General features: G+C 39.2%; 1 protein-coding gene across 1 annotated transcript in view; it reads right to left on the bottom strand.

Annotated features, from left to right (window-relative positions):
* ZFHX4 (zinc finger homeobox 4) overlaps positions 1-23,381 on the bottom strand; it is a 149,906-nt gene extending 126,525 nt beyond the window's left edge. Inside the window, exon 1 of the mRNA XM_082754062.1 lies at positions 23,073-23,381. The gene's annotated coding sequence lies outside the window, so the exon portion shown is untranslated. The remainder of the gene's footprint in view (positions 1-23,072) is intronic.
* Between the last annotated feature and the right edge of the window lie 765 nt (positions 23,382-24,146).

Here is a 24,146-nt window from a genome sequence, read left to right as displayed (position 1 = left end):
TACCCAGGAATGAGAACACAGCAGAAATGATTTATATATATATATTTTTTTTTTCCTTTTGTTTCCCTTTTAGCTAGTTTATTTGCTTGGTCTTTATTTCTCCCTAATGACAACAAGATAATGTAAACTAAGAATTCTAAATATTACAGCCATCGTCAACACAGGCAGAACTCTTCTAAGGTTCTCATTTTATGAAGTAAATCAGCTTACTACAAATCTTCCTTGTGCAAAAGCCCTCAGCAGGTAGCTGGCTATCCCTGATTAAGCACCAATCACAATTCTTCCCCACACTTCAGTCACCTCAATGGGTGACGGAACAGAAATTAATATTTACTGCAACCAGTCCCATCATCCTAGGGGAGAATCGCATACACTCAGTTTTTTCATTGCAAAACGTAATGAACACCATTTCAAATACCATTTTGATGTTATCAATCCTGGTGAGTTGCCCATCTCTCAACCACTGCCTCAATCAACATCTCCCCTAGCTTAACAAATCATACGCAAGCACTACTGATGAAAATCCTTCAATCATTTCTTGCAGGCAGGCATCTTAGACCATAAACTCTCTTTGTTGAGAACAAGATGCACTCTATAAAAGCCATATCAGTGTCTGGCAGCAGGGTAAAGCACCAGAGGAAAGTTGGGCATACACTGGTTAATAGTCTGCTTTGCTTTCCTTTTTTTTTTTTTTTTTTTTTGGGGGGGGGGGGGAAGGGTGGGCGGGGGAGCCTGCAAGGCTCCAGCCACTGTAATAGTAGCCTGATTACAGCCTAAGCCACTCCGAGTCCTTGCAGATCTCTCAGCTTGCAGAATGATGGCACTGTACACAACAGCTGAGTACTCTGAAACTTTAGTGTTTATTTTCAGCCTGTGATATAGACTCTGCCTTGCTTTTAAGCAGGAGGTAAGTAATCTTCATTCCAGTCATAAGTCAGAGTGATAGATCTCATTAATTTTAGATGAAAACAGAAGACAATTTATCAGATAAGTTTTCAATTAAGTATAAAAGTTTGATTACATCCTGAAAACTATTGTTTTAGATATCTCAAGCATGAATGTTTTCTCCAACTTTTCATTTACAAGAAGAGTAAATCTAATTTTAAAACTTTTAATTGTTATACAAAATATATTTATATACATAAAAGCCAGGTGCTATATCCCTGCATACAGTCATTCAGTGTGATTTTGGGATGGAAAAAAAAACAAAAAAACAAAAAACAAAAAACAAACAAACAAACAAAAAAAAGAAATCCTTGCCTAGGACAGGCTTCAGTGAAGGTCATGGAGATATTAAGTATGAAGGATAGCTGTTTAATTTTTTTTTTTTTTAAAGTGTAATCAAATCTAATCTTGTCAGCTAAATCACAGAGAGGAAGTGATCGGTTTGAGATACATCAGAAGATTTGCATAGAATGAAAATGAATCAAAATTAGTTTTGGTATCTGAAATGGCTAAAATGACAGCCTAATTGCTCCTGAATCAAACGTCACAAAGCTCGGTATATAATTTTAATCATTGATGAGATTCAGGTTAATTATGCTCATGGCACACATGCAATTTAAAAACCTTTTGAAATAATCTGATCACAAAGAGCATGAAAATGGAATAATTCTCTAATTAGTCCACAGACAAGCATGTTTACCTTCCTGTTTGGCAAATCTGCACAAATAGTGTGTGCATCCTGAAGAAAGCCTACATGTCTTAGATTCTCCTCTTCAGGCCTTATCTACAGTTAAAAATTGCACAAGGACAGTTACACCAGAAAGCAAACCCCAGCCCTTCCATCTGTAGCAGACTGGTATAAATGTCTTTATACTGGTATCTCTCAACTCTGACACAAAAGGATAAACAATGCTGGTATAAAGCATTTTTATATGTAGTCACTCAGCAACTGCAGTCGTTGAGACTATTTCAGTCACGCGTAAACACACATGCAAGCATGAAGACACGCACTCAGCTGGCACCAACACGCAGGCTAGAAGTTTTTTGGAACGTTGCAGAGGAAAACAAGCAGTAGTAGTGTTTTGTTGTTGTTGTTGTTGTTGTTTTGTTGTTGTTTTTTGTTTGTTTGTTTGTTTTTTGTTTTTGTTTTTGTTTTTGTTTTTTCCACAGTGATATAGGGATGAATGTGAAGTAACTCTGTCCTACCCAGAACCACAAAGGGATTAGTCAGGATGAAAACTCTTTTAAAGGGTAGATAAAGAAGGAGTTAATATAGCAAAAGAAGCCAGATGTAACTGCCTTAAACTATTCTAGCCCTATCTGTGGCTTTCCATTTAACCTTCTCTGCTTGAAGCAAGCTTTCCTCATACTGTGGTATCCCAGGGCATCACAGTGTCCAGCACACAAGCAAAAACAGTTGCCAGAATAGTTGTGGTCATGCACACTATACATTGACCAGGATGGTATTTATGAGCATTAAGTAAATTTAGGCAGCTACAAAATGGGTTCTGCAGTCCAGCATTTCACCCTTCCCCTTCTTCCCACAGCCCTGCACTGAAGAGTCTTGCTGTTGCAATTTCTAGTCTTAAAGGAGACTACTTCTGCCTACTTAGCAGAAGTAGGCTAGATTTTTAAATCAACCATCACATAGCTAAAGTACAAAACAAAAACAGCACAGTAATAAGCATCATAACATGTTTCCCGTTACTTAATCAACATTTTAAAATAAACTGCACATTTAGAGTTATCAGGCTCCCTTACATAACTTCAGTATTAATCAGTCCTAAACAATGACATCAGCCCTCTGATCACAATTGTATAAACAAGAGTATATTTCATTCCAATTAAAACAAATAGCAATTCTTTGAACTGACGAGCAGAACAGAGAGAAACCATAACGTATATTTCCCTACTTGAGCTGTTTATAGTCTTTGTGACCATGTTTGCTATCAGGTTAGGTAGATGAAATCATTATACCTTGATGAGGAATTAAAGATTACTGTGATGTCTTACTGATTGGATCTAACATATGACAGAATATGCATCCAGAAGAGGTTACAGCATCTTCAAAATTGAAAAATAAAAAATCCCCCCTCCCTCAGGGACCATCTATGAGAGTTATAATGAAGTTTCACAAAGTCATAACTAAAAAAATCACAAGGACTGCCTCAGAACCAACATTTTTCCACAGTCTCTATAACAGATTTAAATTCTCTTTACAAAAACAATCACAATATAAACCATACAGTACACTTCCTTCTCATATATAAAAACAGAAAATGCATATATATTAAGTACATATCTATATAGCCTTAAGACATCAAGAAAGAACAAATCTCTGCCAGTACAATCAGCTGAGTTCAGAGCAAAAATACATACCTGCCGCTCTGCTTAGTATTTAAAGTTCTCTCAGTAATTCACAAGGCCACTAACTTTGATCATCTAAATCTTTTTCTTGGAACTATTGGCCAATATACAGAAAACCTTAAATTGCTAACCTCTGCTTTCCTTCTGGAGAAACTGTGCTCTAAACTCTGCTCAGCTAAATTACAAAAACCCACCTACAGCCAGATTTGCTAATGAAAAGGGGGTGCTTTCTGAACAATAGGAGAATTCCTCTGCATTTAGAATGCAGAGTTCCCATTAGAACAAAGAATCACAAATGCCAGTTTTACCTCTGTTTTTTAATTGAGATTGTCCCAGCCCTCTTCTACGGTCCAGTGAGACAGTGTTTGTGAAATGATTAAAAAGAACGTGATCTGATCAAGAGGATGGAATAATGGGAAAGGAATGCTAGGTTAGCCACAGTGCTAAGTGCTGGGAAAGAAGACCAAGAGGCTTCTTAGTCTATTGTTTTTATTCCCATCTGCTTTTTAGTCATCTCATAACACTTTTGATTCTTTATTTACTCTGGTAAAAATGGGTTAAAAGTTCCACACTTGCCTCTGAATTTGGTAACAAATTAAAGAAATCTCTTGCAAAAAGAAAAAAAAAAAAAAAGAAAATAAATAAAAATCCTTGAATTATATCAAGTTTCCAAAAGGTCATCACTGTCTCTGCTGTGGCCTTTTCCCCATACCAAATCCTCTATCAATATGTCATAGTGAGTTAGGCAAAGACAAAAGAGAGGCTCAGTGTGAAAACTGCACATATATCTAATCCTGACAAAGCAATGAATAGGCCTTCACAAGTATAATTATACTTGTTTATTTGTTGCCACGTACAGAGGACTGATGAAAAAATCCATCAAAGTAGTATTATGCAGACACCAAGAGCTTCTTTTCTTTGGTTGCTAAAGCCACATTGAGGCTTAAATTCCTTATTGTTAAATTCAGAAGAAAGAGAAAAAAAAAAAAGATTTTGGTCGGACTTTTTTGCATCAATTGCTGACAGATCCTTTGTGTATAGCGTTGTATTATTAGATGCATTAGCTAGAAACTTGCTCACACTGCTTCTCATTTTAGCCCATGCTGCAATCCATAATTATAAACTACTGTACGCAGTACCTTTTAACAGGGTGTGGTAGGCACTTAGCTGACCATGATTCCAACAGATTTTAAATTGCCCGTTTTCCCACAATCACTTGTTTGAAATATCCAAATACAGGTAAGCTACCTGTCCTATCTTTACTATGGCTATTTTTTTACCTTAATTTTACAGCTGCGAGGAAATAGAAGATGGGTCTGGATAATGCAGGAGTGTCTTTCATTTCAGCCTGTTCAGTGTAGAAGATATGTAGTAGTTTATCTTTCTGTACAGAAAGCCATCTAGACATCCATCAGAAACTTGGGCCCAGTGTAGTAAAGAAAAACAAACACAGCAGCCCCTTCCTTCCCAAGCAAACAAAAAACACTCTAAGAAACAATAACTTGAGAGAAATGCAAGTGATAGAGGGGTTGATGATATGAAGAAAAATATTTTTCAGACTAAACTATTAAGTAGCCATTAAACTCTAATAGACCCTAAATCAAATAACTTAACAAAGGCACATTTTGGGTGGGGGAAAAAATAGCCAAATAAGCTTTTTTCTTATGGAATAGAAATATATCAAAGTAAAAGCAATCTGCATAGTTAATGTCTTTGTGAGCTTTCCAATTTAAAACAGAAAAGCTGTAATTTTTCTTTGCTGGCAATCTGGAAACACTCTGGAGTTAATTACAGCTGATTCGAAGTGAACCACACAAACAAAGACCAGTCTATGTCCAGACAATTATACTGCATTAACCAGCTTAGAGCTTCCTGCTGATGTTTCAGGGCTCTTCTATTACACCCTTCTACCTTCCCAGCACGATAGAAAATGCTTCTGCAAGAAGGAATTAATGAAGAGAACTGCAAAAGAATGTGTGACGACCTCTCCTGACACGGCAAAAACTTTCCGCCCATGTCACGACAAAGGGGAGAAGGTAATTAAGTTTGAATAGAGGGATGTAACGAAATATATTATGCATCTAAAACAGTACACTGAAAAGACAGGAGGGGGGATGGAAAAGTTTGCAAAAGACAAAGTTGAGTGTACTGTTCAACTTGATTATTTTCTCTCCTGTTCCTCTTACCATCCACAAAGGCTAATATCAAACATCATTCCAGCTGATTTTTAAACTCTTACAATGAAACCTCCTGAGACTGATCAGCTCTCCTTCACTGTCAGGGTAGGATTTGTCTCTTTGTTTTCTATCCCGAGGAGCAACGGGAAAGTGTACACAATGGCCATAACACTATTATAGGCTTAGGAATTTTTAATTTAATTGTAATGGTGAAGAACTGTTGCATTACTCTCCTGTCTTCTTTCCACAGCTTTAATGAAACCACTGCAGCTGTTCTCCTCTTAAAAGCAAGATCAGCAATCCAAGCTTGACAAAGCTACTGTGCAATATGTTCCTTTTGTTTTTGTTGTTGTCGTTTTAGAAAATGTTGTAATAATTATGCAAGATATGCCTGTTTCTTAGGCTACCTCTGCAAACAAATTTGGCACCTTTTTTTTTTTTTTTTTCAGCAACCCTAGTTTGCACATGTTTGTTTGAACTGAACATTAATAGCTCACATCGGTGTGAGACAAGAACACGAGCTGTAATTATCCTTCTAATTCTCGCTTTCATACCATATTTCTGCTACTCCACCTGCCATTGAGGCTCTGTAGTGATTACTTCATTAGTGATGAAGAATGGCCTAATCAGTTAAAGTATTGCTAGCAAACTCTTGTTTGCCAATACTAGGAGGAGGCACCAACTTTTCCCCTTTCCTTCTTTTTGGAGAAAGGTGAATCTGAATGATAGTGACCCAGTGAACATTAAAGCATTAATCACCTCCTTTTGTCTCATCTATGCAAAGTAGGATTAGAGTTAAAATGATGACTGCTTAATCCCTTTGATTTTCTTTTACTAAATAAATATTAATCTACAAATCAATCAGGTTCTGTATTATAACACAGACAATATACACTATGAAAGGTTATGTAAATTACACTCAATTTTACAAGCATGCCATTAGTGGGAAGAGCCTCGATGCTTTCCCTTTTCATCCTCAAAATCCCTATTAAATTTGGAAGTTCAAGTTAGTAATCCTGCTAAATATAAAGCTTATCTATTGAATCCATATTCCTTTTTCCTTTACAGAAATTCACCACATCGATCACTTTAGGAATTAATAAATCATATTTACTGTGTTTATTTATATGTCGATACTCCCAATCTGTAAAGATTTCACAATTTAATCTCTTTAATTCTGACCAAAGTTAGTTTACATTACACGTTGCTTTAAACTCACACAGAACTAAATCAAATAGAAACAGCTAGAAAATTAATCCTAATTGTCTTCACTAAAAATCACACTGCCTGGATCTGTCACCTGTTCCCAAACACTATGAAAGAGACCATTTGTGTTCACAGCTTTTAAGAAAAAATAGAGAAATGTATTTTTTTGCTTCATTAAACTTAAGCCTAATTTAACAATAATGTAACATTTGCATAATTAAATATACTAAAAATACTTTAAGTGTGGAAAATACAGTAGTATAATCTTCTAGAGTGTAAATTAACACAAACTTTGGGATTTTACTCAAGTCTGGATGTATTGGCTCAGCACATTTGGAAGGCAAAACTGAACTGCAACAAATAATGGCTAAGAAGTCAAAGTGGCTCTACCTAGCTCTTTGTCTCAAAACTAGCTGTGAAATAAAAGTTACAATACTTTTTTTGTTTGTTTGTTTGTTTTCCAAATGTTAATTTACTTGCATGCTAAAAATGCTGCTATTATCTGTCTAGATGTTACCAAAAGGCAGGTACTCGAGCAAGTATTTGAGATACTACAACTCCAGATTACCTCAAAAACAATCTTGAAAACAAAAAATAAAGAATTATGCTTTTGAGCACATTTACAAAAGTACAAGATTCTTCAATTTTGCATCTGAAAAGGAAATCTGAAAAGGAAGAGAAAAAAGCTATGGGTCTTGTAAGTCATGTTAAACATTTAAAATCTCTATTAAAATCATCCCGGTCAAGGAAAATACAGGATGTTTTTTTAATCAGTTTAGTTATTAATAAAGCATTTGTGTTTTGTTTTGTTTTCTAGAATATTATCCTGGCAAATTTGTTTTGTATTGCCAAGATCAGCTGGGCATTTTGTTTTTATTATGCATAGTCTTTTGTCATTTTTTGTTCTGCAAGTTAATTTGACTGCTGTGCATAAGTGAAGTGAGCAATTCAGTAATTAACTTTTGTGTTTTAAAATGTATGAACTTTAATTAGATTTCATTATAAACAAACAAATGTCAACCATAATTATAAGCTCCTTGGTTTAACCACATATTATCCCTTTTCAAACAAACTTGATGTCAGACAAATTAAAATCAAGCAGCCAGCAATTTTGAGTTGAATTTTACATGATCTGCCAGTAACCTGATTACTTTAACTTCAATATCATTACAGGAAAAGTATTTCAGGAAAAATAATTACAAGAATTCCAACAGGAGACAAGCTTAATTGTATTGATTCAAAAGATGCATGTATATAGGAACCATACTGAAGGAATAATGTTATCTTAAATCTACAGTTACTATTAAAATGATATTGTCTGGCATGAAAAAGGCAATTTGAGATTGGTGTCTGGAAAAACAGAGATACAAAACTAACTAAAATAATTATCTTTACCCCATTATACTTTAAGCAACAAAATATCAATGTGGAACAACTTGAAGGCATGAAGGTTTGCAGGTTTATTTACTGACTGGTGTATCTATTAGTACCAGGAACAAGTGGAGCTGTCAGGACATAATGAAGGTAAATGATTAGTTAGCACAGAGACTGAGCTCTTCTTCAATGCAATAAGAGTTAATTAAAGTTTACCACCAAACATCAACCAAAGCAGGATGTTGATCAGGTTTCAGCATTAAGTGCAAACAGACAATGGTTGGCAGCAATTAGTGCAGCTATCAAATGACATGCAATGATAATTATACATTTAAAACAGCTAAAGGGCTTGTGGAAGGGAGAGAAGAACCTCATCAGCTTCTTTGACTACATACAGTCAAAGTGCAGGAAACAGGTATCAGATATTTCACTTCAATACTGTAAATCAATAGAATTAAACAAAAAAAAAAAAAAAGGTTGTTTGAGTGCATTATCTGAAAGAGGACAATTCACTGTACATGAAATGGAAGAAAACTGCAGACAACTCCTAACAAAGATAAGTTCGAGTTAGATGAAATAAATTACTTTGCTGCTGCCACTCATGCTGACATGCATAAACAGAGAAGTGTTTGGGGTTTAAAGGCTGCAGCATTGTTACAAATTCCTATGCCAGACAGAAAGCTACCTGGTACTTTTGGCCCCTGTGGCCTTGCTGGTAGCACAAGGAGGCCCAGAAGGCCCGGGGGCCTGCAACCCGCGACCACAACAAGCAGTTTCACACACCAGCAGCAAGCCTGCTGCGAGGAGGCCTGGTTTACCAGTGGCGATTACCTGCCATCTGAGCCACGGCCCGGGGCTCTTCCGCACAGCTCCTGCTCTCCACCCCTCTCATCAGCATGCTCCCAAACTTGCGCCTGAGTTTTGGGAAAGAAGGAGCTGAGAGATGGACTACATGCTTTCCCCTGTGGATGAGTGCATGGTAGTGAGGCAGGCATGCTGACAACCTGAGCACAGCTGGGAGCTGGTGTCGCTCTCCATCACACTCTGTTTCAAAGGTCCTTGTATGCAGACTTGCATGTATGCAGCTAGCATGCATGCATGCCTTTGTATGCAGCTAGCAGGCCAGTGACACAACAGAGCTGAAATCAAACTTAGTTTTCATCTCAGACTTCCATTAAATGTGAAGGCAAGACAATAAACTTGCAGCAGCACCTCTAACAGCAACAATAAACAAAGCAAAAAGCCGTTCGGCTCAATGGCAGTCATCTGCTGAACACCCTGGTGTGGGCCTGTGATGTCAAAACACCCCCAGTCCTGCAGTAGCAAACAGGTAACCTGTCCCTTCCACAGGCTAAGAGACAGCGCTAGCAGATAGCAGACAGACAGCTATCTACTGTTAAGTAGACAGTAAGTCTGTTACTTGGACAATTCCCCAGTAAACTCTCCACAAATTGGAGACAGAACAACACACTCCACTTGCACTGGAGTAGTGCAAGTTTGACATGACCTGGTCAAACACCTACACAGTTTCATACCAGCTGAATAACTGGTAGGTATGATTCCCACCTCACAGATATTGAGATTTTTTCACTTTTTTTTTATGAACAACACGGGGGCAAAAGCAGCCTGCACTTCCTAGATATTTAACAGGAAGCAACAAGAGGCTTACCAAAAGACAAGTAGCAGGTTTCCAAGAAAGCTAGGCTGTGACAAATTAAAAACTGATGATGAGAGGGGCAGAGGGATTAGACAGTAGGAGTCATTGCTGCAGGACACCACTGAGAACATGAATTTACTGAGGTTAAGAAAGAGAATGGAAATTGTCTGCCAAATGTATCCAGAGTTTTTGTAATGAATGTGAAAAACAAACAAACAAACAAAAATTGTAAGGGATATTAAACTCTGTTCTTTAGAGGTCTAAAAAAAATTGTATTTGCAATCATGGCAAGGCAGGCACATACCTTACAGTGGGGCAGTTACCCCAGATGTGCCTACTCTGATATTCTGATATTCTTCAGAAACATGTTGTACCCACCAGTCAAAGAGAAAAGAAGCTAGCTAGAACAGAGTCCCAGTTTAGCAGTCAATATGTTCTTATGGCATGAATTATACCTTCTGTGTAAAGAAAAGTATACAGCAGGGAGACAGCCCGTAACTTTTATTTGAACTAACCCATGCAAAAATATCAGCAATGCTGGTTGGTATTTAAATAAGTTGTATTAATTTCTTCTGTCTTCTGTGTAAAATTCAGAAAACCTTCTCTTATGATTGTGAAGACCATATATATTTTACATGCACTTTTTTTTTTTTTTCTAGAAGCATATCCATGTACATATGCAAAATGCATTAATATGGGTTTTGTTATAATGTTGGATACCTATTGTGATTTGTGTTCACATTGCTAAAATTACTTTAAGAAGATGCCTTACTGCTTTGCATAGTTCCTGGGTTGCAGCCTAGAGCAGTTCTACAGATTTTTTTTTCCCTAACAAACCTCATTTTCCCAACTAATTCTGTTATGCTAGGGATTTGTGCACAGAGTTGGCTAATCCCAGTATTTCCCTAGAGCTGTATCTAAGCTGTGGCCCACTCCCAGCATAAAAGTGTCTCCAAAAGCCCTTTCGCCCCCTTCAGCACTGATACACTCATTGGTCCTGACATTTTCACTTCAGCCATGACAAATGAGCTGATGGCTGTGATCAGATTGCACACGAGGACTGCTTTATCAAAGACGTATCATTAACTCTCATCACTGTCTTCCATTATGACTCTTTTGGTCAAATCTGTTGTGAAAATGCAAGTCAGTTTAAAAACATAACCTAAACATAGCAACAAACAAACTTCATTAAAAAGCAGAAAAGAAAACCAGACTCAGACGGGATCAGAAAGAAACCAGCGTTAACTAAATGTTTCTCTGGGGATTTAAGTAACTGTACTCAACCTCTGCCCCAGTGCAAACATGGCAGTTGACCGTCTTCAAAAGGTCCCTTCCCCCATCATGGACTGCTAGCACTACTTTGCCTTTTTTAGAGAAACAAAAATATAGCAACAGCAATCAAATATGCCTAAAAATGAAGTCAACTTTTTTCTTTCCCCTTTTTTTTTTTTTTTCTTTCTGAACTAGTTCGCATTTCTGCATGTCTATGTTTATCAAAATACATTTTTCAAATGAATCCCTTAAAGAATATAAAATTTTTGCTTGAATCAGAACCATATAATCATACTATTTTCTGACTCACATTAAAAACACTAGCATAAAATGCTGTCTGAAGCGGAAATCTCTCAGTTCACTACAAATACTGCAACCTTTCTGTCAAGTTAGAACCTACGTTCCAGTTACACAGTTCTTGTTACATCTAGAGGGTTTACAAAGTATATATTTGTTGTAACCTCTTCTAGCAATTCATCTGAGAATACACATCTAGACGGAGTCAACTGTAACACAACAGATCTTGGGAATGGAGGTCATGCTTTGAGATAAAGTGCTATTCACTTTTGGACCATGCAAGAAGCTCTTTATTCCTGTTCTTATTGGCATCAGTTCCCCCTTACCAGAGCAAGAACAAAGCCAAGTGCTCGTGTGAGGTTTATGAATAAATCAGAGGTGAGCCACTTTAAGTGCTGCCCATGATTTCCTTGTTGACAGTGAGCACTTAAACAGGCTTCTATGACCAGCAACTCCTGGAAAACCTTAATGGCTCCTAATCTGTACCCTGCTTCATTTCAGGAAAGAAGTGACCCACCCCAATTTCTCTCAAGTCTTCACCTTTTGGGCAACTACTGTCCCACCTTTATAGAAATTCATGTCTGGGAACCGTCCCATGTCAGTGCCAAGTTTGCACATAACACACAACATAAAAATCACCATTTTCTTCCTAGAAAACAAATGACAGCTAATAAAATATTATTACACTGTGCAGCCTAAGTAATTCCCAAACAAACCATACACAATTCAGCATTTGTTTAAATTGAATATATTTTTAAATGAACCTAGAAAATTTCTAATATCTTTGCCTCCAATTGTTAAAATCATGTACAGATATATATGCTGAGAGCAGACTCAGCCCTTCTGCACAGCCACAGCCAAAACCAGGATAGTATTTATAGATCACTGCCATTGTATATATTTTAAAAATTCAAACTGCCTCAAAAAAATAAAAAATAAAATAACGATAACATTGAAAAATAAACTGAATTGAACCAGTAAGCTCGGAGCTAGGCCAAAGAAGCCTGGTCTAGAAACATTATCGTTAACATTCAATTGTGGCAAGGAGCTAGGTGTCTCAGTACGTATATCTTTGATGCACAAAACCACTCAGAGACCTATGTTGCTCAACAGTGAAGCAGCAGCGTGCTCAGAGAATAAATTTCAACATGCAATGAAATCCTTCATTTTTAAGGTCTCCCCCCCACACCCCTCCCCCTTCTGGATGTGTCACAAGCTCCAGATGGCTGAATTTCCTCGGTAGTAGCTGAGCTATCGTCAGGCTCCCAGTTTTCTGCTATATTTAAATACTAACATTTTTAACTCCATTGTCTCTCGTTGCCTTTCCACCCACTCGGGAAAAAGTTGTGACCGCAGCACTCTGCCCTGTGATTTCAGAGAGTGCTTCGGGTTGGGGATGGGGCTTGAATTGCAGTGGGTGCCTCAGCAGATGGCACTCTTCTTTGCAAGCGCCTGATCCAAGACTTGGGGGGAATTGATGAGGCAGCACTGGACTTTGGACCAGGCTCTCGGTCACAGTGGGAAACTGCAGCATTGCTGAGGAAACCTTCCATCCAGGCAGGGAAAAACCCACAGGCACGACCACTCTTGAGTTAAAACAGCCCCACTGATGCCTCTCACTGGAGCTGAAACTCCTGTCCTAGTGCACTGGCTGATGACCCAGTGAGAAATCGGATTTTGTCTCCCTAAAGCAACCAGTTAGTTGCTCCTGCTGGAAGAAGGCCCCTGAGCATATTGCTGTGCTACAGCGTTGTGGTTTGTGGCTGGCTGCACACAGGGTGATGCTTCCCACCCTGCAGATGGCTGCAGTGGCATGGCAAGCAACCTGATTTTTTTTTTTTTTTTCTGCAAGCAGTTTATAAAGCCCCAAGGAATTCAGGGATTGAGGAGTGACATTTGCCATACAGCTAAATAATTTATTTTGGAGATGTTACATTTTCTTTAATTTAAAACTTCAGTGTTGTAAACAAAATCAATAACCATATTTCAATATAAAAAATATATATAAAAGGATCAGATAGAAACCCACAGGAATAAATTCCCTTTTAAGAAGCTACTTTTCACTCACAGCCTTATTTTCTTGAGTGAGGAAGATATAAGAATCGCTAGGTGCTAAGTAAAGAGAGAAATTCTGATATGAACGTGGATAGCCATGGCTTCTCACATGGAAAAAACACCTGTGTTCAAAATGGTCATATTAACATTTGGCAAATCCAAGATTTTTGTCTTCCTCTCTATCTTCTCAGGAAAGTTCTGGCCTTCTGAATAATGAAAATATCCTCAATCAAAAGATTCTCCCCAAAAAGGAAGGGCAAGAAATAAGTTGTTTTTGTTTTCTTCAAAAAGATGTTATTCTGATCTATTACATTACCACGCTCTGAAACAAGTGCAGAAATAACTGGGATTACTCCAGATTTCCATCAGTGCCCCAAACATTGAAGCACTACTATTGACAGGTGCCTTGTCACCTCAGGTTAGGTGTGTTTCTCTACAAAGGAGCCTCAGTGTCAAAACAGGGAGGAGCAAGCCTTCCACAGCCACAGCTCCCAGGCCCTCAGTTCTGCTGTTACTCAGTGAAGGGACAGAATCAACCTCCATCAGTGTCTCTGTGAAACCTCCTCCTTACAGACCCTGTGGTGCCTCCTGCACTAAGCATATCATCCTTGAAAATGGGAACAGTGGTGCAAAAAGAAGAGATTAAATATTTTTAAATTGATTTTATGAGATAATTTTCAATTTGTGGCTAACGGCCTGATTTCTTTTCTAATATCAAAACTGTATGTCTTGTCGGTTTTACAACCAAATAACTCCTCTTATTTCAGGGGAAATATTATTAATTTAGAAGAGGATGAATAGAAAGAATTGGGTTCTGGTTTCTTTTGGGTTTATGTGTCCTAGGCTCACACTGACATGGGCATTTTGTAAGAATTTCTTTGTTTTAGAATCAAAATATTTGTCTATTTAAACACAATTCTAGATGTATGTCCAGCATGCTCAACATTTGTTCAGCAGACAGCATTGCAGCTTATATGGTAAATGTTTGTTTTCAGAGTCACCATGGTCTATCATGTACATATAGCCTTTAGTTTGTGAACTATTGACCTGAACACCTACTTAGGAATTGGTACAGCCTATCAGATCAGCATGAGTGTCAAAACTGTGCTACGTCTGTCTGCAAAGAAATCCCAGTTTCTGCACATAAAAATGTTCTCAAAAGTACTAAAAGCAAATAAGCTATAATTTTGACGAATTACTCTCCAAAACTCTCTCTCTCTCTCTTTTGGAATGTAAAGCTGATTCTGAACAATGTGAAAATATAAAAAAGTATCTCAATATGGCAAGCTTTTGTTTTGGTCATAAAACTTGGTTAAATTATTCTTTAGAATATTTTGTTTAAGCAGAAAATGTCATTCTTCAACAAGTTTACCATATTCCATTCTGGTACACACTTTTCTGGCACAGTTTGGAGCTCAGCAAAAGCTAATAATAAAAAATCCAGGTATAAAAGTGCTGTGGAGTGACTTGAAAAGGAATAGAGTAATATGTATTAAGGGATAAAACTGCTACCCTTATTTATGTAAAATAAGTTTATCTATACAAGTCTGCTGAACCCTGCTATCAATAAATTAATAATAATCCCAACAACCCAACAGAATCCACTAGATTTTTAAGCAAGTATCAAGAGGCTTTTAGTTTCTTCTGTCTCTGCATCTGTTCACCTAATCGTTTTCTGCATTACATCTTATTCTGTAAAATCTCGAGTCTCAGTGTGCTGGGTTTCTGCCCATTCAGTAAGAACGCAGACATCACATAAGTTATTATTAACCCATGTGTTATCCAGTTCTACAGTGGCTGGAACTTTGCCAGAGACAACACATGGTGCTTGGTTAACAATATTTTAAAATATAAATTAATTTATTTTTTAAATTAACACACTTTTCTTATGGAAATGCACTAATAAGCTGTTCCCTGAATGAAAGAATATCCCATAAGCGTGTTCCTTTAAAAGAAGTTCTAAGGAATTTCATAGCTAGCAGTAAAACATTCGCATGCCCCATAGAAGGTCTTAAATTTGTCTTAAAGGAGAGAATTTTCATCACTTTACTCTGACCAAGCGCTTTCTGGATTTGTAATTTTTTCATTTATCCATTAAAAAAATACAATTTTTTAGAGACACCTCTAACTATTTAAATATTATCAAGTCAACTCCAATGCTGAACTAACAAACACATAAAAATATAAGTTCTACAAACTAGAAAAATTATTAGTTAGTCTATCTACCAACAATTTCCACAGTAGCTCTAAATCAGTTATGTTGACCTGAATAAATAAATAAATAAAAAATAAAAAAAACAACAGCCTAATTAATATGCATACATACAAATAATTATTCACACTGCATTTGATTTACATACATACAAAAGAACCACTTCCCACTTTCAAAAGTGGCTCAACACTTATGGTATTTTAACTGCCCTAATTACTGTTGAGAGAACATAATTAGAAGCACTGATCACATTGTCAACAGCTAACCAGTTGCAGCCCTGTCTCGGGGCCTGATCCTGCACTGGTTGAAGTCAGTGGGGGCTTGCACTGACTGCAGGAGGCTGGGGCCCTCCTCGCTACCTGAACCTACCTGAGAATCAAAAAACTTTAACCAACTTGAGTACACGGATGCAGTCCCGCTGAGCACCCTGCTCGCTATGTGCATATATCAATTTCTATTTCAGTAAGCTTTCTTCATTTTAAAAGCCGAAGCAAGAGAGCAATTTTTTCCTCAGAAAGGCTTTATATACACCACTTAAACACTTAGCACTGAGTCAGAACTCATAACTTTTTCCAAAAGAGTAATAGTTTAATAATTAAAACAGATATTGACTAAACCCTGCTTCCTCGAATACCAAACTTTATTAGATTATTATGTATCGATTCATAATTTCCATTGGCAACTTTTAAACTGACTCTGTCCCTCCCTGCTGGTCCCCTCTTCCCTTGTTCTCTCCCCCAGGCGAAGTGCTGGGAATCCTCGATATCCAATAGTCAATATTTGGTCATCTTCCTGGAACTCTTCTCCAACCAAACCTGTGTTTATCAGCGTTTCGCCACACTGTTCTCATACATATTATTCCACATGATGATGGAAACTTGGGGCATCTTAAAAAGTTGCTGAAATCCGAGCTCCTGCTTGTTTTCTCAAGTCTTGGACAAACATAACTTTAGGGAGAGCTGAACATAGGCATAAAGAAAGAGGAGCCTGCATTTTCATCTTCCTTTCATCTCAGTCATTCAGTCAACCATTCAGTGCCCTATTCAACAGAGCTTTTCATTATGCAAAAAAATGCTAATCCTTTTCCGATGCTTTCACACTTGTATAAACCCCCATTCCTTCGACTGAAAAGCAATTATATCAGTTTACCTTTCTGTCAAAAACAGGATTAATATTCCAATACCAGAATCTCCTTTATTTTCCTATCTTTTGCTTTAGGAAACTAGAGATTATTAGCGGAGGTATTCCTTAAAGTGAGAATACATTATTTTAAATATGATTAATTTAGCAGGGGGAGGGGGGGGAAGGGGAGGGAGAGCAAAAACTTCAGTTGCTGCGGAAACTCTTTTCAGTGACAGAACTGACCTTCCCTTTACAGAGGCCTGAATAGAATGAGCCTCACTCTGGTCTATTAATCAGAAACAAATTATGAAAGAATGTGGCTGGACTGGTTGACACTATCCTGTCTTGGGAGACTCAGTAACAGCCTAGTAACAATGTCCTCTTCATGGGTAATGAACAGCCATGACAAATGGGGCAGAGAAACTATTTATTTGCATATGCAAATTCTCACACAAGGGAAACATGTACAAACAAGTGTCATTGTAAGGTGGATTAGGCAAACAACGCTTTCTTTTTAGGACATTCTGCAGCCCAGAACATTAGTCAGCACAATTAAACCAGTCTCCATGGAGACTAATGAAATTTCACCATGGTATGAGTTAAATTAGATAGCTAGTTATGTGTTTTCACAATCCAACTTGAAATCCATTATTGTTTCAGAACAATACAGCAATTGTGCCTGGCTGATCTTTGCCAGCTCAACAAGCTCCTAAGTTGACAATTTGCATATGTTAATATAATTAAGCACTAATTACATGAAACTTGTACATATTCACATGCACTTTCCCTGGGCGCTTCTCAGTTTGAACCTTGGCCAAGTCTTTAACCCTTTGAATGAATTTGGAGCAGCAAAGCTCTGCCTTCTGGGTACAGCCCCAAGGCAGATGCAGAAAAGCTCTTCATTTATAAACACAAAGCTTAACCTGGCTTCTCATATTTCTATCAACAAGGCTAGAAATCATTTTTGTATGTGCTGGGGTAGGAGAAGGAGGTGGGGAGGGCTGGAAGTTCTTTAGAGACCCAGCTCTGGTACCCTTTTTGCATATGAAAACATAAATATTTACCCACACAACACGCTATGAACACATGTACTGCCATTGTCACAGATTCTTCAAGAACCGAATTGTCAAAAAATTGCACTGGGCTTTGTGTCAGTGCTCTCAGAGCCACAAAAAATGGGAATGAGAAAAGGAAAAAAGAGCAAGCAGTAACTAATGAGCTTTACATAAATATATGCAGAGGCAATTAAGCAGTGTTAATTACTATGACAGCAGTTAATTGAATATAATTAGATATTTTAAGCTACTGACTAAGGCATAGTTAAGATTAATTTTATTGAGATTAATTGTAAATAAGAATAGATTAACTATGTGTTTTGACAGGCATAAAAAGTAGTTCTGCAAATTAACTAGGAGAGCAGAAACTAGCACAAAAATCATATATTATTTTAATGTCACACCTCAGAATCATCTGCTCAATAAACATGACTTTTCAAACCCAAACAGACAGGAATCTTGAAGAAAAACAAACAGCTTGCAGAGATTAAAGAGCCTTTTGTCCTTTTTCATGTGCATTTCTTTTAGCAGACTAAATTAAGCGAGTCTGGTGTACGTTTTTAGGAAGGAACATTTCACACTGAATGGAAAAAATGTTCTATCACATATGAAATTCATGCAGCTGTGCGGAACTTGGTCCAGATGGTCTAAGACTATAAAACAACACGAAATGATAGACAGTAGGGCCTTCCCAAGATTATGTGATAAAGTCACAACCTCATATTTTGACCTAAATTTTCTGTCATGTATTGTTTCCTTCCAGACCAGATAGCTCCATGTTAATTTTTAACTGATCCTGAATATTCAGTGGAAACCCTTAATAAACATTGTTGATAAGCATCTGAGTAAAAATCATAAAATATTTACAAAATGCCCCTTAGCTTCATTAAAACAATGCTGAATCCAAAGTGCAGCAAACAGTGCCCTGGCTCTCCCAACAATACTGAACTGTTCACACCACTCAGCTTAAATAGGTAAGAATGCCTGGTTTTAAATATGCCTCAAAGAAAACCCAAAACACATTCTACCAGCAGATTAATTCATGCATGCTGTTTAAGAAAATTAACAACAAGGCTGAAGAATGCTGAACAAATCACTAATAAGAAAGGAGCTTCAATTGATTTTGAAATAAATCAATAGGTGATTAACACAATATTTTTAAAGCAGCAGAATGCATACATATTACATAAACATATATATTATATTTTCAATACCTTTTTAGCTCTTAATCGAACAAGGGCTTTACAACAGTGAGCATGTCCCTATATTGACTATCAACTTCTTTGGAATGCCTTTAGTCTTTTATAACGAAAATCCAAAAACGGTCTGTGAAACAAGGCTACGACAAGCCATTCTGCAGTGAAAGATTTTAAATCATCCAGCCTCTTCTAATAGACTTGAGACTTATTGAGGTAGAAACCATAAAAAATGAAGAAGGGAAATTTAATCCCTGAAATATTGATTTGCACATTAATATCATATAGGCAGAGGGCAATTTGGCTTCATGGAAATGACACATTGTCGACCCTTGGTGAAGTCAGAGCCAATCTAACTGCTGAACATGTCTGAATCTCAAGAGTTATTAAGGGCTTCCCTTCTTGCCTTTATGACTTTTCTTCAGCCTACCAATGCAATCTTAAATGTATTATCTTTAAGAAATAATTGTAAAACCTCAGGGGTTTTCCAGTTAATGGAAGGGAGGCTAAACCACATCAGATTCTGAAATGCAACATTAAACCCTTGCAATCAACAAAACCACCTCAATTCTCATCCATCCAGTGCAGGATCTAATATTGTTATTAGAGATAATCAAATTTCATTGTGTAAATTTAGGCTCATGGTCAGAATGGAAGCAGTAAATTCTGCAATATTAAACAGTGATTTTTCTCGGCCCCCTTTCTATGTTCTTTGCTCGTGCACCATCTTCGCAAATAAACCTAAACTATTCAAAAATCTAGGAACAAAAACGTGTCCCTATTCTGAAAGGTGCACATAATGCCATTTATCATCTCCACAGCTCTCCTTTAGTTTTAACTTGATCTAGCGGATAAGTTTCATTTTAGAGAATAATAAACCAGTATCACTGCATAAACCAAACAGCAGGTACTATTACTGTGACTTACACAGATGGTTTACCTGACCTTTCTTTGTTCCTTGGGTAGGTTTCACTTTTACAGATTTACGACTTTTCCCTCTATATTTCATTGACCCTCTATGTTCATTATCATAAAAATGAAAACTATTGAATACATGTTTATGTTGACGAAGTCCAAAAAGCCCACGACTAAAGGATAAAGAGATGCTACAATGCACTGTGTGGATCTCCAGATCGTATACTATAAATATTCAAGCACAGATAGCACGAATAACTGAATAATCCTGGTGAGCCCCAGCTCTGGAGCCAGGTGCAAGAGGTTAAAACAGCTGGCTAGCCATCTTTTATTTTGTGTGCCTTCCTGCCGGCTGAAACCGCAAACCCTGAAAACTAGCAGATATTCCCTCAAGGTTGATTGTCTGATTTCTTTTTTTTTTTTTTTTTTTTTTTTTTTTTTGTCCATTTCCACCAGTTTAGTAGGATCCCCCAGTCGAGAAAAGAGAGAAACTCTTTAAATACAGTCAGTTGAATAGGAAGTGGAGCAATGATGATTAAGGCTCTTCCCCTCTACCCCAACCTTCAGCCCCCCGTTTATTTCCACAATCTTCTTTGTGCACCTTCCCAGCCAAATATTTGTATTCCTTATTTCAAAGAAAAGCACTCCGGATCGTTCTGTCAGTTTTGCCAGTAAATATAAAGTAAAACAAGTGTTGATGGCACTGAGAGTGTTACATACCCAGGCTGTGTTTTTGCATTGCTCTCAATGGAAGCGATCGATGCCCATGTCACAGTCGCGTCCCAATCGCAGCCAAGTCTCTGCCTCAATCTAACCAACAACAGGCAGGGCTGCAAAGGCTTCTCACTACCTCTTCCATCCATCCACCACCAAACTAAAAATATAATGCTACATATGATCTTTTTAAACACTCCACCACCGCTCCTAAGGATCGAGCCACTGAAAATCCAGAGGAAACACAATTGAAAAAAAATAAAATAAAAAAAACACCCTCAGAGCAACCACCCCAAAAGCACACGAGCCCTCTCTTTCCACTCTCTTTCTTGCTGTCCTCCTGCCAACTACATAATCCTTGGTTAAAAACGGAACGACGCTAATAAAAAGAAATTTTTAAAAAAGAGAGAGCAAGAGAGGAGGACGGAATGGAGCCGAGGAAATGCAACTGTCAGAAAACGGGATGGTCAGACTTCCTGAGTGAACCTGCCTGTGTCTGGCTTAATGTAAATCCACCATCTTCAGCCTGGCAAGTTGTCTTTTTTTTTTTTTTTTTTTTTTTTTTTTTTTTTTTTTTTTTTTGGTGGGGAGGGGGGGTTGTTATGTTTGCGATCTCTGCCTTGGTACCTAAGGAGGAAGAGGAGGAGGAGGGTGTGTTATTGAATGGTGGCTAAAGCCTCCTCGGGACGGCGCTGAGGTGAAACAGGCTGAACCCGACTGATGTGCCTCCTCTCTCGGTTGGACCCAGTGCCCTAAGCAGCCGATGAGAGACCCCCGGCCGCCTGGCTCGCAGGTAACAAAAGAAATACCAACCCGCGCATTTTCTGCTGCTGCTGGGGAGGCTGGGGGGGGAGGGGGGGGGAAAGAGAAGATGCAGGAAAGGGAGGAGTGGAGGGGAACCGCCGTAAGTTGGCATCGGATGGGGGGAAAGTTTATTAGCATTTTTTTGCAGGAAATTTCACGTAAGGCAAGAGGGGGAAGCAGGGATGCGTCTGCCATTAGCCGCCGTGATGGGAAGGGATGCACTTGATTCTGGCACGAGCAGTTAGACAGAGCAGGGACCGAACTGCCTTCTCTCTGTTTATGAGCTTTTTTTTTTTTTTTTTTTTTTGGTTAGCCATTGCTTTTTGCTTTTTTTTTAAAAAAAAAAAAAAATAAAATAAAAACACACAACACCTTAGTCCTCGGTTTAAAAAAAAATAGACGCCAGTCCCGCAAAACAACCGGCCCCCCCATCCCACCCCCCCCTTCAAAAATCTCAGAAAGGCTGCGCTGAAAGCAGCCCCCGACCTTGCCGGCGAGGAGCCTTTCCTATGGCGTGGCACGGCACGGTTCGGCGCGGCTCAGCACGGCGGGGATGCCGGGGGCTCCGGCAGCGCCCGGCCGTCAGCCGCCCGTAGGCAGCAGCCGGACGCGCATCCCCGCCGGCGGGGCCGTGCCGTGCCGTGCCATGCCGTGCTGGGCCGTGTTGGGCCGGGCCGTGCTGCCTCCCTGCTCCGTGCGGCGAAACTGACAGAGAGGCAGGGCGCGCTCCTAACGGGCTCCTCTTCCTCCTGCTGCCGGAGCCGGCGCGATCCCCCTGCGTTCACTCGCTCAGCGCCGCGCTCATCCCCGCACAGCCACCCCTGCCTCTCTTCCTGAGAAACCTACCTGCCAAATAAAAGGGGGGGCTGGGGGGGGAGGGGGCACCCCTCACCTTCTCCCGCACAAACGCACGCAGAGACAGGGTCCCCATTGCCCTGCTGGCATCCCCCCCACGTCCTCCCCCCCCCAACCCCCGCCCGAAAGCGAAAGTTTGGGAGGTCGAGGGGGGTGGAGATGGGGAGGAGAGGGAAGGAGGGTGGGAGAGCGGAATGTGCCTTCAAAAAGCACCTCAAAGTTTTGGGGGGACCGGGCTGCGAAACGAGAGTGCGAGCTCTGAAGGGGCTGGCGAGCGATGACTTCTGACAGCCTTAACGTCTTCTCTAATCTGACAGTATTTCCCCCCACCCCGAGCTCCCGGAGAAAAAAAAAAAAAAAAAAAAGCAAAATAAAAAGTGGGGGGCACCCCCCGAACCTCTGCTGCAAAGTGAGCGGGGTCTCCCGCTCAATCCCAAAGTTACAGCCCGAAAAAGGAAAAAAATCCCGAAACCAAAACAAACAAACAAAAAATAATACACAAACAAAACGCATCCCCCGGAATAAGAGAGAGAGGGAGAGAGAAAGATAGAAGGGAGAAAGAAAAAGCAGCCCCTCCTCCCCAAATGAGAGCAAATACTGTACCTAAAAATGGGGAAACAGGCAGAAAAAGGGGGGAGAGAGAGAGGGGAGAGATACATGGGATCTGGGGATGTGAGTGTGTGTGTGTATGTGAGAGAGAGAGAGAAAGAGGCACAGAGAGAGGGAGAGAGAGAGAGCGAGAGCGAGAGCGAAATATCAAAGATTGTGCAAGATCAGCCTGGAAAGATAATCGATACTCGACCTAAATTTAACACAAACTACTCAATAAAAGTTAAAGAAAAAACTTACTTTCCATTTCCCCTCGCAGTTCCTACTGGATCTTCGCCTCTTTTTTTTGTTTTGCTTTATTTACTTAACAGCTGATCACATCCAAGTAAACGAGAGAAGGTTCATTAAAAAAATAATAAAAAAAAATAATCCTCCAACTTTATTGGGTGAAAATAAAAATGATTGAGCAAGAAGTGGGGGGCATGGAGCGGTCCTTTGGGGTCCGGGAGTTGTTAAAGCATGTGCCGACCGCGGTCTCGCTGTTTGGTTGTGAAGGGGTTGGGAAAAGGAGGAAAGGAAATGAAAATCCGATATGTCTTTATTCTGCTAATTATTATCGTTTTAGCCCTGTTTAAAAAAATGGCTGATTAAGTTGAGTGCGCATGTCTTTGTGTGTCTATTCCCGATATGCACTCTGGGAATGAGAGAGAGAGAGGGAGAGAGAGGAGAGAGAGGAGAGAGAGAGAGAGAGAGAGAGAGAGGGAGCGAGAGGGAGAGGAGAGGGAAGAGGAGAGGGAGAGGTGTAATTAGTGAGGTGATCAACATTCTCCGGGCTGCAAATGACGCGCAGCCCCGGAGCCGGGGAAGCCGGAGCTGCCGCGGCTGCCGGGGGCTCGCCGGGGCTGCGGGAGCCACAGAGGCAGCCCGGAGAAGAAGGGGCAGCAGAAAGGAGCTCGTGGATGCAAACACAAGTCTGCAAACTTCATTAGTAACACAGACACACACACACAGGCACACAAAGTAGATGGCTAGGGAAAATTAAAAAAAAAAGGGGGGGGGGGAGGGGAGCAGGGGGGATAGACTTGCTCTTTTAACTGTTCGGGAACTTAAAAGAAATGGGTACAAATTAATTATTCCATCAGGGAGATATTTCTTGCTTTCTGTCTGTCTTTCTGTCTGTCTTTCTCTTCCCCCCCCCCCCCCCCCCCTTTTAATGGAGATTTAATGAAAAATATATGTTTGCAATGGGATAATGAATGTATAACGTCCCCGTAAATGGAAAGATAGTGTATCTAAGATAGGGAATATCTTACAGATATTCCTATACAGAGATAAAGAGGAATTTATTTACAAGCGCACGCATGCACGCATCCC

Source organism: Aythya marila, assembly GCF_965140915.1.
Source record: "Aythya marila genome assembly, chromosome: 2".
Taxonomy (NCBI): domain Eukaryota; kingdom Metazoa; phylum Chordata; class Aves; order Anseriformes; family Anatidae; genus Aythya; species Aythya marila.
This window is presented reverse-complemented; position numbering and strand designations above follow the sequence as displayed.